We start from the raw sequence: 16,275 nt of genomic DNA on the forward strand, positions 1-16,275 counted from the left end.
CTTCGTCACACTCTCCACTACCACCTTCAGTGCAGGTACTGTCCATATCACCAGTCTAGAACTTTCTCTTGCATTCAAAAACCATATATCTAATGACCTAGAGCAGAGTTTTAAAAACTTTAGGATGCATCACAATCATCTGGAGGGCTTGTTCCAAAACAGATTTCTGAGACCCACCCCCAAAGTGTCTGATTCTACAGGTCTGGGGTGGAGTCCAATAATCTGCATTTCTACTAAGTTCCCAAGTGATGTACTTTTAGAACCACTGGCCTACAGGATTCTCCCCTTGGATGAACCACAGGTACTCTAAACTGTCTCCCAGCATCTACCCTCATCACCCTCCAAACCACTACTCACTTAGCATCCAGAGAGATCAATCTAAACCTGACCATTTCACTCCTTTGTTTAAAATTCCCTAATAGTTTTCAAGAGACTTGAAGACAAAAAGCAAAATCCTTAACATGGTCTCAGGCCTCACATGATCCAGTCCCTACCTCCTATACCACAATGTTATCTTTCTCGTATTTTTTAAAACACTCCAGTCACAGTGAACTCTTTCAGTTCTTAGCAAAGCCCAAGTTCCTTGATCTTCCAAAATCTTTAAACAAGATGTTCTGCGAGAAATATTCTTTTCTCCTTCAGATCATCACCTTCTTTGGCTCCCCTCCCCGACTAGGTGTGCATATTCTTATATTGCCCTATATTTCTTCCTCTCAGCACTTCCCACAATGGTAATTACATAGTGAATTGTGCAATTAGGAGTTTACTGTCGATCTTCTACCACTTCCCATACAAAAGCTCGAAGAGGTCAGCAAGCACATCTGCCTAGCTCCTACTGAATTTTCAGCCGCTTACATAGTAACTTGCACTGAAATCTATTGAATTAATGGTCTTGTAACATTAAATTATTCTGGAACCTCAAAGGGGAAAGTATTATTAAAAAGGTCCTAGAGGCATTTTTCAGTATCCTTTAATTTTTACAAATGAGGACACTTCATTAAAGTCCACCATCTGGGAGTTTAAAACAAGAAAAATAATACCTTCAAAATAGAAAATGAAATCTCCCTATCACAAGCTCCTCTGCAACAAGATATATAAATATGTTATCATACATATTATATATATATTTCTTCCTCTCAGCACTTCCCACAATGGTAATTACATAGTGAATTGTGCAATTAGGAGTTTACTGTCGATTTTCTACCACTCCCCACACAAGTTTATTATCTACACCAAGTATAGCACTGATATCCAAAAGCCATTCAGTCACATATAATGCTAAGATAATTTTTGCAAAAAAATTTAACTTAGATATAAGCTGCATCAAAGAATGCACTCCAATGGGGTAGCTGCCTGGAATTAAACCTAGCCATGGATAACCACAAACTACATAACTATTAATACAACTAATAATTAAATAAGCTAAGATAATTATTCGCAAAAAGTTTAACTTACATGTAAGTTTGCATCAAAGAGTATACTCTGACAGGGTAGCTGCCCAGAATTAAACCTAGCTAGGGATAACCACAAATTACATAATAAATATTCATATAAACCAGAATTAAATTACCATTCAAATCTATGTAAATATTGTTCTATAGATTTTGATCTTCTTTAACATACGAAGAATAATTCATTCGCCAACACTTTTCTCTACAGCACAGTGCCAAATCACAGTAGCACCAACACGTGGGAAACAGAACAGGTGTAACACTCAGGATATAACTTTAATACAGCAGAATTAACATACAAATAAAGGTCATCTCCATTCAGAGTAGTCACTTTCAGAGACTAGTTTCAAGTTGCCCTCCCACAAAACAATTTTGGAACTCTTCTTTTCTAACCACTTTCTTAGCTACCTTATAAATGATAAAAGAAGAAACAGTTTCACCCCTGCGGTCACTGCTTATTTATACTAAAAATGGCCTTCTTTATTTTGATCCTTAATTTTATGTGTGAGACTTGGTTCAGAAAGACTTGCCACCTTTTCCAAATACCAAATACCAAATCCATTCTCAAAAGATATAATTTGTCACCACAGAATGTAGGTTAAAAGAATGAATGAGGTGAAAGACAGTAAAGAAATGTCAAATGCATTATTCCAAAAGTGTTTGTTGAACAATAGTGATATTATTGAAATAAGGTAACTTTGAACACACTGACCATCTCTTAGAGAGACACATAAGTTCTAGAATAATAATTTTAAAACTGGTCATATTTCTACTTTGGCACAACTCATAGACATGCCTGATACCTGACTTCTGATTTTCCTGAATGACACATGCTATAAAGCAAAAGCACATTTATTATAAACTTCAGATTAAGAAATGTAACAAATTTTAAGAATAAGATCCGATGGTCTAATATAAACAACATGGCTTGGGTGGCAGTATGTTATACTAAAAGAACTTAACAGCTATAGAGTGAAATAGGCGAAGGTTCAACTTCTCACTTAGCTCCTTAGCAGCAACATGACTGAACATGTTACTTAAACACTGAGTCTAAAAAAAAAAACAGGAATAATTCCATCTGTAAAACAGTTAGAATACCATCTATTTATTTCAGAGCTATTACAAGGATTACATAATATACTACCTGATTGGAATTTTAGCCTCTCTAAAGAATCTAAAAGGCCACTGGTTCCAAACTCTCCATTTTACTAGGACCCAGAGAGAGTAAGTGGTTTGCCAAGGTCACACAGTTACTTACTAGGAAAGATAACACTTCTTGCAGGTTTATTTTCCCAGTGCATCTGTTCTCTAAATCAGTCAGCGTTTGTGATACTAGGTCGCATTGTGACAAGGGTGTCTCAAAGAGTAACTCAAGGCCTCTTAAAGATAATGCTTGCAAATATGATACTGGCAACCATATATTAATAATTTAGTCCTATACACTAAATGTCTGTTTTTAAAGTTAGATATTTTAAGTTACAGCTAAAACTACCCTGATTCTATGTAAATTTTGACCATTTTCTTGAAAGGTTATTTTCTAAGAAAACTATGAACACTGTTCTAAGATACTAGAAAAAAATTAATGAATTTCTCATTTATTAAGTATGATATCTGGTTATAATAAACCAGAAAGGTTTGCCCAGTTTTCTACAAGTAAAAAATCATCCCCATACTTAAGCTGACGGTTCATTACTAAGGATCAAAGCTTGAAATGCAAGATCTACAGTTAATTCAAGACAGTCTCAAGGAATTTTATTACTGATATTCAATCCCAAAAGAAATTTATTCATATTTCAATACAGACTAAGAATGGCTATCTTGGGCATGAAACAAAAATGAGCATCTGAGTGCCTAACTCTGCCCAGGATGCTTCTGGGTTTTGAATTCTAAGTATAAATTACCACAACCAGAGGAGTCATCATCTCTAATTTACAATGTAAGTAACCAAGACACTTAATTACACTTCTCTATGCCTATTCAAACAGGAACTGTGAAAACCAACATAATTTGTGAATTAAGAATAACTACCAAAAAATGAGAAACTATGGAGCTAACTCTTATATTGAAAGCCTGTTCCTAAAGACTCTGATCAACATGACAAGGAAAAAATTCTTAGTGATTATTTTTAAAAACATACAGAGTTGACCCTTGAATGACAAGAGTTTGAACTGCATGGGTCCACTTATACACGGATTTTTTTCAGCCAAACAAGGACTGAAAACACTGGATTCGTAAGATGTTAAAACCACATATGTCGAGGGCTGACATTTACAATATGCAGGTTCCGCAGGGCCAGCTACGGGACTTCTACGCACGGATTTTGTGTTACGTTGGGAGTCCTGGAACCAATTCCCTGCTTATAGCAAGAAACATCTATATTTTCTGCATAATCAAAATGTCAAGGAAATGCTAATTTCTACTGTTTACTATTAACCTCTATTAATGAATTATGAAGAAGCTCCTCCAAAATAACCAAATAAACAAAATCTTGCTAGTTAAAATGCATGTTAAATTTATGTTAAACAATCAACCTCTTAAATGGATCTCTGTTTTTACAGAGAAATCTTCCCTCAGTAATGACAGGGTATTTTTTTAAATTCCTACAACCTAATCATAAATTCTTGGGAAAATAATAAGAGCCATCATTTCCCAAATAAACAAATATTTTAAAACATTCAAAGTATTATCTATATAATGCTGAAGATTCTATTTTCTAGCAGCATTATTAAGGTATTGCTGACATATAAAAAAATTATACATATTTAAGGTGTACAATCTGATGTTTGAAGATTCTATTTAAAATTTCAGGGATAGCAAAAAAAAGTATCAAAATTATAAACGTAATAGAAGGAATAAAGGATTCAATCGGTCAAGAAGAAATTAATCATGACAACGGATATCTGAGAGGGAAAATGTTTAGAATACCTGTAAAAAATAAAGCATGAGGTATATAACCACTTGATTCTAAAAGTTTCTTGATCTAAAATCAAGAGTTAGTTTCACAGAATATAGAGAAAGGTAACATGATCATCAGTAATCAGTCCACTACATTAGAAAATATTTAAAACTTTGACTTCCTGGACAATGAGCAAATTTAAAAAAAAATGTAAAGGGGCCAATTATTTTCTAAGCTACTTTAAATTTCAAACAAGTACAGTATTTACTATGAAAGTTCTATAATACCTTATATAATCAGGCCAAATTTGGGGATTTAAGCCTTCCAAATCACAACCCCTCTGACACGATTTTCAACTTCAAAGTAGTCAGCATTTTTTAAATCTGGCGTGTAAAAACCTCTGACTGCAGGAGAATTACGACTCCAATTACAAAATACACACATTCCAATAGTCAAAACCATAGCTGTAGAAGAAAGAACTTCAAAATCTTATGAGAAAAGAATTGAAAACGATTAAACAAGATTAAGAGCAGAATTAAACAAGATTTGCATTCTGCCAATGCAGAAATATCACAGAAGAGAGGGAAATGAGATGAATGTATTTAAATTTATTTACCCAGGTTAATTTACAATAGTATTCTAAGCTCAAACAATATGGAGCCTGAAGATTATGAAAAGGAGTATGGGAAAAGAAGTAAAAGACAAGTTTAAAACAATGCTAGGAACAAAAAAACAAAAAATACAAAACAATAAAAAAGAATAAAACAATGCTAGCAAATTTTTATGAGTAGAAAATGAAAGGAACAAATGAAAATTAAGGCTTCCAATGAACTTGCCAGGCAATCTAAACTCAACATTTAAAGTACCAAAGATAACACAGAAGAGAAGGAAAAGCAATGGAGGAAAAAATATCAACTACTGAACCAAAGTAGCTATCACACATGAGGCAGAGAAGTAAATGAAAAAGAATAACCCCTCACCCATCTAGATACACTTGAGAAACAGAACAAAAGACTTCCAAATAATTAAAATGCCACAAGGGTCATGTGTTTAAAGCTAAAATGCCATTCCCTGGAGCAAAGTCACTATTTTACACACAATTCTAAACAGTCTCATTCAGTTTCCAAGTAGCAAACAAGAAATGGCAAGATAATCATAACAACATGCAAGTTGGGGTAGGGGACAACGAAAGAGGAAACAAAAACTATGAAGCAAGCAAGAATTCAGAGTTCAAGTTTTAGGACCAAGCGGCATAAAGGCACAAACAACTATACAAATCAATAGTGAAGGAACATAAGTGTATTTTAACACTGTATCATGATCATCATAATTTCTATGAATAAATCTGCATTAACAAAAAAATAGTTCAATAGGCTCTGTTTCTTCTGTTTATGAAGCTAGAAGAAGACTTCTAATAAAAGATGGGGCGCTAAATACAAACTTTCCCTCCAGTTACTCCAGATACTCCACTGAAATAAAAACAACTCATAAAAGAAAGAAAATCGTAACAGTAAAGAAATTAAAATTGAGGCTAGAAAGAAAATCCAACAAATTTCTGAGAAATGAAAGTATATGTGAGATTGATAGAAATAACAAGCGGAAAAAGCCACAGCCTCATTATAACCTTTAAGAGTGACATGGAAAGGATGGGAACCAATACGTCTGAGAAGATCCCCAGGAAAGCATGATTATAAAGTAAATGGTACAGCAGAGGGTGGAAATAAATAGTAGGGTTAAAAATAAGAGAACTGAGTATTACTTGACTAACTATAAGGGACAGCTATATCTCCCATCTCCTATTTCCAAGCAGTTTCTAAACAACTGACATTTTACCTCCAGGCAAAAAAACAAGTCAGCTTTTCCCTAAAGAAAGTGAACCACTATCTAGGGAAAGCTAAGCGGAGGTGTGGCACAGAGTAAACACATCTCATCCAGCATTTAAAGGGCCCATACATAGCCTAGCAGCTAGCTCCTCTCTCTTTTACCCTAAAACAATCTGCCAAGAGACAGATCCTACTCTGTACTACCTTGCCCCACAAAGTGCTCTGGCCAGAATTCCTACTCAAAGAAAAAAAAATCTAATAGGGAAAACAGTCCAAGGAACAGGGGAGGGAGGGTGACCAGGAACCTAGTCTTTCTTAACCATGAATGGACAACCAAGAATTATCAGGCACATAAGGAAAACTGAGCATGAAAAAAGAATGATTACAAAAACAAACATAAAAACTGACCGGAGGAGAAAAGGAGATAAATTAGACACAAGGAGACACAAGGTATCTTTAAAAAAATCTAATTTGCACATTCTAAGACTCAAGATGACAATACAACATAGTGTAAAAATGGTAGGAAAAGAAAAAGAGAACAACAAAACTTACAGATTACCCCCAGGAAAATCAGCCAAAATACTAAAGGGGAAAAAAACCCCACAAAATATAAAAGATGAGAGAAGGAAGATCAAGACAGAAAGCAACTGCCTACTGAAAAGCAAAAAACATGATGAAGGGAGGAAATTATTAAAGACAGAGAAGAGTTTCCTGGAATTGGAAAAATAATCTGATTCAGACTGTAAGAGCAACTGAGTATCTAGACAAACAGCCAAACAAAACAAAAATGACCTATACACCTCATTATGACTTTGTAGAAGATACAAAAGAACGGATTCTAGAAGTTTTCAGACAGAATAAAGAACAAATCACCTTAAAAGGATAGTGAATCAGACTGATACATGACTTCTTCTTTTTTTCTTTTGAGACGGAGTCTCACCCAGGCTGGAGTGCAGTAGTTTGATCTCGGCTCACTGCAACGTCCACCTCCCAGGTTCAAGTGATTCTCCTGCCTCAGACTCCTAAGTAGCTGGGATTACAGGCACCTGCCACCATGCCCAGCTAATTTTTAGTAGAGACAGGGTTTCACTATGTTGGTCAGGCTGGTCTCAAACTCTTGACCTCATGATCCACCCGCCTCGGCCTCCCAAAGTGCTGGGATTACAGGCGTTGATATATGACTTCTAATCAGCATCCCTAGATGCTAGAAGACAACAAAGCAATCCTTTCAGGGTTCTAAAGGAAAATTATTTCTAACTAACAATATTGTACCCAGCCAAATTATCAATCATTTGTGAGAATAGAATGGAGACTTTTTTACACAGAATTCGGAAAGTTTGCCTCTCATACATACTTCTTTTTCAAAGAGTTATTTGAAGATGTACTCCAATAAACAGATCAAGCAGATGCAAAAAAAAAAAAAAAGGAAAAAAAAATATGTATAACAGAATGGATCCAATTCAAGAGTAAGGAGAAAGGAAGTTACAAGAAAAGACCTAGAAGAGTCCAAATGGAGGCAGAGTTACAGACAAATACAGATAAATAGAGAATGCAGCACAAAAGGCAGTATGCTGAAGAGTTGGGGTGTGGGGGGGCTGGGGTGTAGGGGAGGCTATAATAGAGGCATATAGTACAAGAAAAGAGGGCAATTTAAGACACTAAGAAAAACAGGAAGTCCTATTCAAAAACTTTTTTAATTCCAAAGTTAGATTTTGGTCATATCCAAATTTTTTTTTAATTCGATGGTCAGAATTGATAAAATAAATAAAATCTACTAATCCTATATATTATCAACATGTTTCTTCTGGCAGCCCAGGGACAGAAAAGGAATAATCATCTAAGCACATTATCTGGCTTAGCATTAAATAATACTTACACAGTCATGGTATCAACACTATTTATTGGTTTTCATAATTTAGAGACAACCTGTGGACATGACAGCTGAGATTACAGGGGAAAAAACGTGTATTTGTTTAGGCCAGGGGTGTCCAATCATTTGGCTTCCCTGGACCACAATGGAAGAGAAGAATTGTCTTGGGCCACCCATAAAATACACTAACACTAACAATAGCTGATGAGCTTTAAAAAACAAAAAAATCTCCTTATGTTTTAAGAAAGTTTATGAATTTGTGTTGGGCTGCATTCAAAACTGTCCTGGGCCGTGCGCAGCTCACCAGCCAGGGATTGGACAAGCTTAGTCTAGCCAATAAAAAGTACAGCTACTGGTTTAGAAGAAATAATCACAAGGTAATAAATGGAAAATTCAAGTAATTTCTAAAGCTGATAAAGAGAAAGGTGAATCAACATTAAGGCTGGGCACTAGGGTTCATGCCTGTAATCCCAACATTTTGGGAGGCAGGAGTTCAAATTCAGCCTATGCAAAATAGCGAAACCCTGTCTGTACAAAAAAAATAAAGTAGCCAGCCACAGTGGCACAAACCTGTAGTCCTAGCTACTGGGGAAGGTGAGGCAGGAGGATCCTTTGAGCTCAGGAATTCTGCACTCCAGCCTGGAGTGCAGGAGACAGGAGGAGACTCTGTCACTCAAAAAATAATACAAACATATATATAGTATATCAAGGAAGAGAGGAAAACACACACACACACACTAGAAACTAGGATGTTTTATAAAAACAACATAGCTTCCTTTATTGGATATACAGAAATGAACTGCTCCCCATGAACCTTACCCAACCCCTAAAAGGGGAAAAAGTTCTTTAATTAAGGATAATAGTTTCTTTCCATTTAAAATCATTTCTTTCAGATTCACTCATTCACTCAATCTTTAAAGCAGTAGTTCTCTACTGAGAGTGACCTTGTCCCCAGGGAACATCTGGCAATATCTTGAAACATTTTTCATTGTCACAATTAAGAGAGATGGTACTAGCATCTAGTGAGTAGAGGCCAGGGATGGTGCTATACATTCTACAATGCACAGGAACACACAACAAAGAATTATCCAGCCCAAAATATCAACAGAGTCAAGTTAAGAAACTCTACTTTAAGAAAACTCTTCAGACTTGTATAGATTTTCTCTGTTCCTCATTCTTATCATGGTGACTGGGCGTAAGATAAAGCTTTCATGGGCATCTGGAGTATTATGATTAGCCTGAATACAGACCCATGGATTGCCCTGGGGATCCTCACAGGCCTCTAAGGTTTGAATATTGGCCCTCACAGAGTCACAATGGCACATGCTGATGAATATGTTGGAACAGTATCCAGAGGATCTCCTAACTTGGCCCCACCCACCTCAGCTCCTGCTGGTACGGATATTATTACAGTCTCGACTACCTCGTCTATCCAATCCCTGGCTTATACTTAAGGCAACACTAGCTGCTTAACAAATAAACCCCAGATTTTCGGTAGCTTCACACAATTAAAATTTCTCATTAATATTACAATCCATTGTGGGTATTCCTATTTGGTATACAAATTTCTTTCACATGGTAAATTTAGGGACTGTAGAACATTCCAATCTTATGGTTTTACTATCCCTTAAGAGCCTAAACCTCTGCATCTGGCCCTTGAATTAGAAAAGAGAAGGTGAAGAAAGAATACCCATTTTTTCTGCCACTTCAACCCAGAAGTGACAACAAATTTATTTCTATTCACATTCACTAGTGAAAAACTAGTGGCAGGCACAGTGGCTCACACCTGTAATGCCAGCACTTTGGGAGGCTGAGGCGGGCAGATCGCTTGAACTCAGCAGTTAGAGACCAGCCTGGGCAACATGGTGAAACCCCATCTCTACCAAAAATACAAAAAATTTGCCAGGCACGGTGGCACATCCCTGTAGTACCAGCTATTCGGAAGGCTAAGGCACAAGAATCACTTGAGCCCAGGAGGCGAAGGTTGCAGTGAGCCAAGATCCTGCCACTGCACTCCGGCCTGAGCAACAGAGCGATACCCCATGTCTCAAAAAAAAAAAAAAAAAAAAAAAAAGGTTGCAAGCATGAGGGAGCACAAATTTTTGTGGGCAATGAAATGAATCTGCCCTTCCCACAACCTCTGTCTACTACATGGTCCCTCCCTCACAATAGCAGCCTAATGACAGGCTTCCTGGCTCTCACTCTACTAACTTCTATTTCCTTCACTAGTCATATGTGAGAACATCCAGATCTCTTTCAGACCATGTAAGAACCATGAAAAACTCACAGAGTGCTATCTCTGGCCCCCTCTCTGCTTAAATATACCATTTTCTTCCCTTTTGGCCACCCCAAGTTAGCATAGGGCCAGTGCAATAGGCTAGTAAGTGGCTGTACCAGTTCTGAACTTTGGCAGTCTGGCTCCAGGGTTCGTGCTATTCTGCCTCTCCAGATTTCTAAAATAGGTGATAAGACAGAGCACTTCCATTACTACCAATGGATATTTGTAAAGCACCTACATCTTGCAAAACAGCCTAGAACTATTACAAACTCCACACTATGATGCACAGCACTGCTTTTCTTTACTTCCAAATTGCTGATCTTACAAGTTATTATAATCATAACAATGCGCAAAATTACACACTAAGCAAAGCTAGTCTCCAGAAGTCCCTCATCCTACTCTCCACTTGAACAATGTACCTGTGCCCTCACATCCAAAGCACCCCACCTCATTACTCTACCCGGTAATAATGTTACTTAGATTGAACTTCTCTCTCTCCAGATCTACCATACTTCCATCCCATCAAAATATACCAACATAGATAGATTCCATAATTTCCACATGGGCCCCAGCCTTCCTTGTAAAAAATTATGTAATCTGACAAACTATTCCTGCTAATATGCAGGCATCTGGCAGCCAAAAAGCAAAAATTACCTTACTGGTGGTCATCTCAACAGGACAGATTTCAACTATACAGATCTGTGTCCCTCAAATATCACTAAATAGGCCTGGCATGGCAGCTCACATCTATAATCCCAGCACTTTGGGAGACCAAGGTGGGAGAATCATTTGAGGCTAGGGGTTCAAGACCAAGCTGGGCAACATAGTGAGACTCTGTTTCTAAAAAAAAAAAAAAAAAAACTTAAAAATTAGCCAGGTGTGATGGTATTCGCCTGTAGTCCCAGCTACTTGGGAGGCAGAGACAGGAGGATCACTTGAGCCTGGGAGGTCGAGGCTGCAGTGAGCCATGGTAGTGCCACTGCACTCCAGCCTAGGTGACAGCTCAAGACCCTGTATCAGAAGAAAGAAAAAAAAAGGCCAGAGGAGGTAGCTCACGCCTGTAATCTCAACACTTTGGGAGGACGAGGCAGGTGGATCACTTTACGTCAGGAGTTCGAGAACAGCCTGGCCAATATGGTGAAACCCCATCTCTACTAAAAATACAAAAAATTAGCTGGGCATGGTGGCATGCACCTGTAATCCCAGCTACTCAGGAGGCTCAGGCATGAGAATCACTTGAAACCGGGAGGCAGAGGTTGCAGTGAGCCAAGATCACACTACTGCACTCCAGCCTAGGCGACACAGTGAGACTCTATCTCAAAAAAAAAAAAAAAAAAACACTAAAAAAAAAAATGCACACCAATTCTGTGAATCAGCCTTATTCTTTAAAACTATTTTTTAATTATAACAACTTAGCTTTAAATACTGTTATCTATTATGTTCTTTAATTTCCAGTTACTCCGAAATTCTCTGAAATTCCCCAGTGAGAAAATGGCAACTGGATGAACAATAAAATAAATATTTGCTTTACTCTAAGTATTTTTAAGATTTAAAAATAGGATGTCAGTCAAATACAAGTAAAATGAGAGAAAAAAAATCAAGGCTATATTCCATCTTCTTATAAAGTAAAGTGCATTTTATAAATGACACAACCAAAACAGACTCAGGAAGATCACAAGGTCAAGACGTATCAAGAGGAGCAACTGCAAATAAATTATACAAGGCAGTATATAATATGATGGTTAAAAGGATAGGCTCCAAAGTCAAAGGTCAGGTTAAACCTCAAGTTTAAATCCTTTTAGTAGGCTCTACCACCTACTACTTAACTTCTCTGTGCCTCAGGTTTAGTTCAAATCCTGGCTCCACCACTTATTTAATCTGTCAGTTGCTCAGATTTAAAAAAAAGAAAATAGCCTGATTGCGGGGTGGTTGTCAGGATCAAATGTGATGACATGTCAAGTACTTCTAGAGTAGTACAGTACCTGGTATATAGCAGTTGACGCACATTAGCTATTAATACGACCTATAACAATTTCCCTCTGAATCTATCAAGTTTTCAAAAACTCTAAATCAAAAAGCTTCTCCTTTTTATTTGAAAAAAGTCAAGCTCTGAAACCATTTCCTCTTTTTTTCAGTCCTTTTTGAATATGGAAATTAGTAGGTAACTGGCTTATCATTTGATGACTCTTCTTAGTCTTTGTATAATAAAAAGGCTCAAGACTCTTCTTAGTCTTTTTATAATAAAATTCTCTTCCAAATATTATACAAAGGACAGACTGCTCCATGGATCAAAAACACTACAAAGAGTTCACAAAGTATAATGAAATTCTGAGATTCATAAATGAACAGCTACTGGCACAAAAAGCTTAGATAAGAAATAATGCAGATGTCTGTTTGTTTGCTCAAGAAATACTGAATTTTATAATAAAACACGGACGGTAGAGATCTTCATGGCTTATAGTCACATCACTAAAAACAGAAAATATTTTTGGTAAATTTTTTCTTAATAACCGGAAAACCCCTTATTTCATCACAACAATGAATAGATAAATGACATTACAGGCAAAGACAATTTCTTCAAAAACAAATTACGTAGAGAAAAAAAGCTTAAAGGCTCAGATTTTCAGCTACACATATCCCTTACTTTGAGCTTCAAAAATTTGAGGCTTCTAGCACTCCTTGTGGTCTGTAACATTAAGCAGTAATACAATTAGGCCTCATTTCTACCAGAAAACATTAAACTGACTGAAAGAAAATTATCTAGAATTTTGATTCTGATCAATTTAAACATAATGCCATGAGTCATCTAGATGAGTCAAGCAAATATTAGAGTTCATGATAAACGAATCAAAATATGTTTTAAAGATCTGCAGACAAACGTTTTAATAATTTTGTATTTGCTGAAGTCCTCCTATGTGTGACACATTGAGGTAGGCACATTCATATTGAGGTATGCACTTTCACATGCATTATATAACTTTGTTCTCCCAACGATCATGGATTATTATCCTGATTTTACAAATGAGAAAACTAAGACCAAGTGATTTGCCGATGGAAACGACGCTTGTATAAGATTCAGTCAGAACACCAATTCAAATTTTCTGACCCTTATTGTACTTCCAAAACTCAAGTACTGTCAATCTCTGCTGTTGCAAAGCAAGTTAATCTTTTTATTTAGGGAGAGGTGAAAAGAGATGGGAGAATAAAAATTCTTCATAATGTTACAAAAAAAGACTTACTGTGCTTTATCTGACATAATTTATTCAGTCTGACTTAAATGCTTTGCTGCACGTTGTCTACCCCCTTAGACACTGCTTATCTTCAGACACACAGCCCACACCAAAAACTAACTCAAGAATCAACTCCTCCAAGAAAGTTTCCCAGATTAAATGACCTGTTCCCCTTCTCCCAAGCTAACATCCTTCCTTTATCATTTCGCTGCTTGCATTTAGTTTGGACTACATTATCAGATACTCCTTTTGTTCTCCAGTCATATATCTGGAAGTAGACTTTTTTCATTCATTAACTATTGAGCATTTGGAGATTCAATGGTGAGCAAAACAGACAAGGTCCTTGCTATCATGGAGAATTTACATTATCTGGATCTTCGACAAAGGTAAAAATAACAGGGTATAAGAATATGATGCTCTAGGACTAGGATTTCTTCCCTATAAGGTCTCCGAAAATAGCTCTCTCCCTTGCAAGCTTGATAACACTTTTCAGGAAGAAAAATTCCTTCTATCACGCCTTCCACATGAGAATTTTATGACTTTGTGAGGATATGTGAGGGATGGGGACCAAGGTGGGAAGAAAGATAGATCTAAAATCTCTCAGGAGTTTCCCACATACTGCCATGAAATATGCACACAACATGAGTCTAGACATCTCTTCCTGTGTCTCATCACAAGGAAGCTATACTTTGGCCACAATTGCTCCAGTCAAGCACTTCTACTAATCTCCTTGTACCCAGCCACCTTCACTAAAAATTGTATATTTCTCAGAGGCTTTTTGTTTTTTTGGTGTTTTTTGAGACTGAGTCTTGCTCTATCGCCCAGGCTGGAGTGCAGTGACATGATCTTGGCTCCTTGCAATCTCTGTCTCCTGGGTTCATGCGATTCTCCTGCCTCAGCCTCCCAAGTAGCTGGGATTACAGGCATGCACTGCCACGCCCAGCTAATTTTTTTGTATTTTTAGTAGAGACGGGGTTTCACCATGTTGGCCAGGCGGGTCTTGAACTTCTGACCTCATGATCTGCCCACCTCAGCCTCCCAAAGTGCTAGCATTACAGGCGTGAGCCACCGGGCCTGGCCTCTCAAAGGCTTTTTTATTCAAGTTGTGTTTCTGTCTTATTTGCAGGTCATTATTTGTAAGATTAAGGCAGGACCTATGTCCTCTTTGAATTGCCTGATGCTCCAAGAACATTGCTATAAATGTTTTTAACTTTCAATATAATACAAACATTACAACATGACATTTCAGGCATTGTTATTAGGATAATATTAGGATAAAAGTTTTCCAAATTAATATTAGAAAACTAGATCTATGTACTGTATCAATTCTTGTCTTTAATGCCTTAATTCAAGTAATCTACTTTTGAAGGATTATTTACAAACCAAAGCCAAGTTGAAATGTACTAACACTGGTTAAAATTCTGCAATTCATACTTTTAAACGAAAGATCCGCCAGACACAGTGGCTCATGACTGTAATCCCAGCACTTTGGGAGGCTGAGGCGGGCGGTTCTTGAGGCCAGGAGTTGGAGACCAGCCTGGCCAACATGGTGAAACCCCATCTCTAATAAAAATACAAAAATTAGCCTGGCATGGTGGCACGCACCTGTAATCCCAGCTACTCAGGAGGCTGAAGCATAAGAATCTCTTGAACCCAGGTGGCAGAGGCTGCATGAGCCAAGTTGCACCACTGCACTCCAGCCTGGGATACAGAGTGAGACAGTCTTAAAAAAAAAAAAAAATCCTTTTGTAATGCATATTTTACAAATTCATAATTTCATCATTTTTCTTAAAGCAAACTAAAACATAAATTCATTATACACAATTGTAAATTTATCCCCAAAGTGTTTTCTAAGGCTTTCAATTTTTAAATGAACCAAGGAACTGAATATTGACAAATGTATAAGTACCCTGAATGTGTTATAAAAAACATATTTGACTGTCTTTAAAATGCAATAACCTTCTAAGGAAAATATAGTAGCATCTTTCCACAGATCAGAGATTCAATAACTATTATGATTCAATCAAAGAGAAATAAACCATGGCCATTTTTAATTAAACAGGCATTTCTAAGCACCTGTGTACACGGTATTGCTGTTCAAAAGGTTGACATGGAATGTGACCGCAATAACTTGATGTCCATAATTAAAGACCCAAAAGGTAGCTTAAGTTTCATCTATTCCCTTTCTCAGCCCTTTGAGCAGGTATATTATAGTCATTCCATACACGGTTAATATAAAAAAAAATAAAAGTAACAAACATTTGAAATTAGTTGTACTTTTATAGAGAACAGTTTTAAATTGCATGGCCTTACTTTTCCTTTTCCAACCTATTTTATAAAACTAGCATGATCTTAATAATTTCACTGCAAAACAGGTTCTAGTAAGCATAGAAACTGATCATAGCCTCTCAGCAAAATCAAGTTTAGATGAAACTCTAGGAAATTAGCAAAATTTAACAATCAATTCACCCACGATTCTCCATAATTCTTGCTCTCTCTAGATACGAAGGGAGGCAAAAACTGTTTTAAAGGATTATTTCAAAAGCAGCACTAATTTTGGGAAAAACTTAACTGCCATGCAGGAGACACTGTATTACTACTCAGACGTCATTTAAGTCTTCTAGCAGCAGAAAGGCAAAAACATCATTAAATTTTTTATTTAATGCATATATACTTACATTATCAGTTAAAGTTTACCCATCTGTTTACGTTGTCCAAGTTATCTAT

The 16,275-nt window shown here is 36.7% G+C and overlaps 1 protein-coding gene across 7 annotated transcripts in view; it reads right to left on the reverse strand.

The window, feature by feature from the left end:
* Window positions 1-16,275, reverse strand: part of OSBPL8 (oxysterol binding protein like 8) — a 208,131-nt gene that overhangs the window by 190,472 nt on the left and 1,384 nt on the right. The gene's annotated exons all lie outside the window — the stretch shown is intronic.

Source organism: Pan troglodytes, chromosome 10 (genome assembly GCF_028858775.2).
Source record: "Pan troglodytes isolate AG18354 chromosome 10, NHGRI_mPanTro3-v2.0_pri, whole genome shotgun sequence".
In the NCBI taxonomy this organism is placed as follows: domain Eukaryota; kingdom Metazoa; phylum Chordata; class Mammalia; order Primates; family Hominidae; genus Pan; species Pan troglodytes.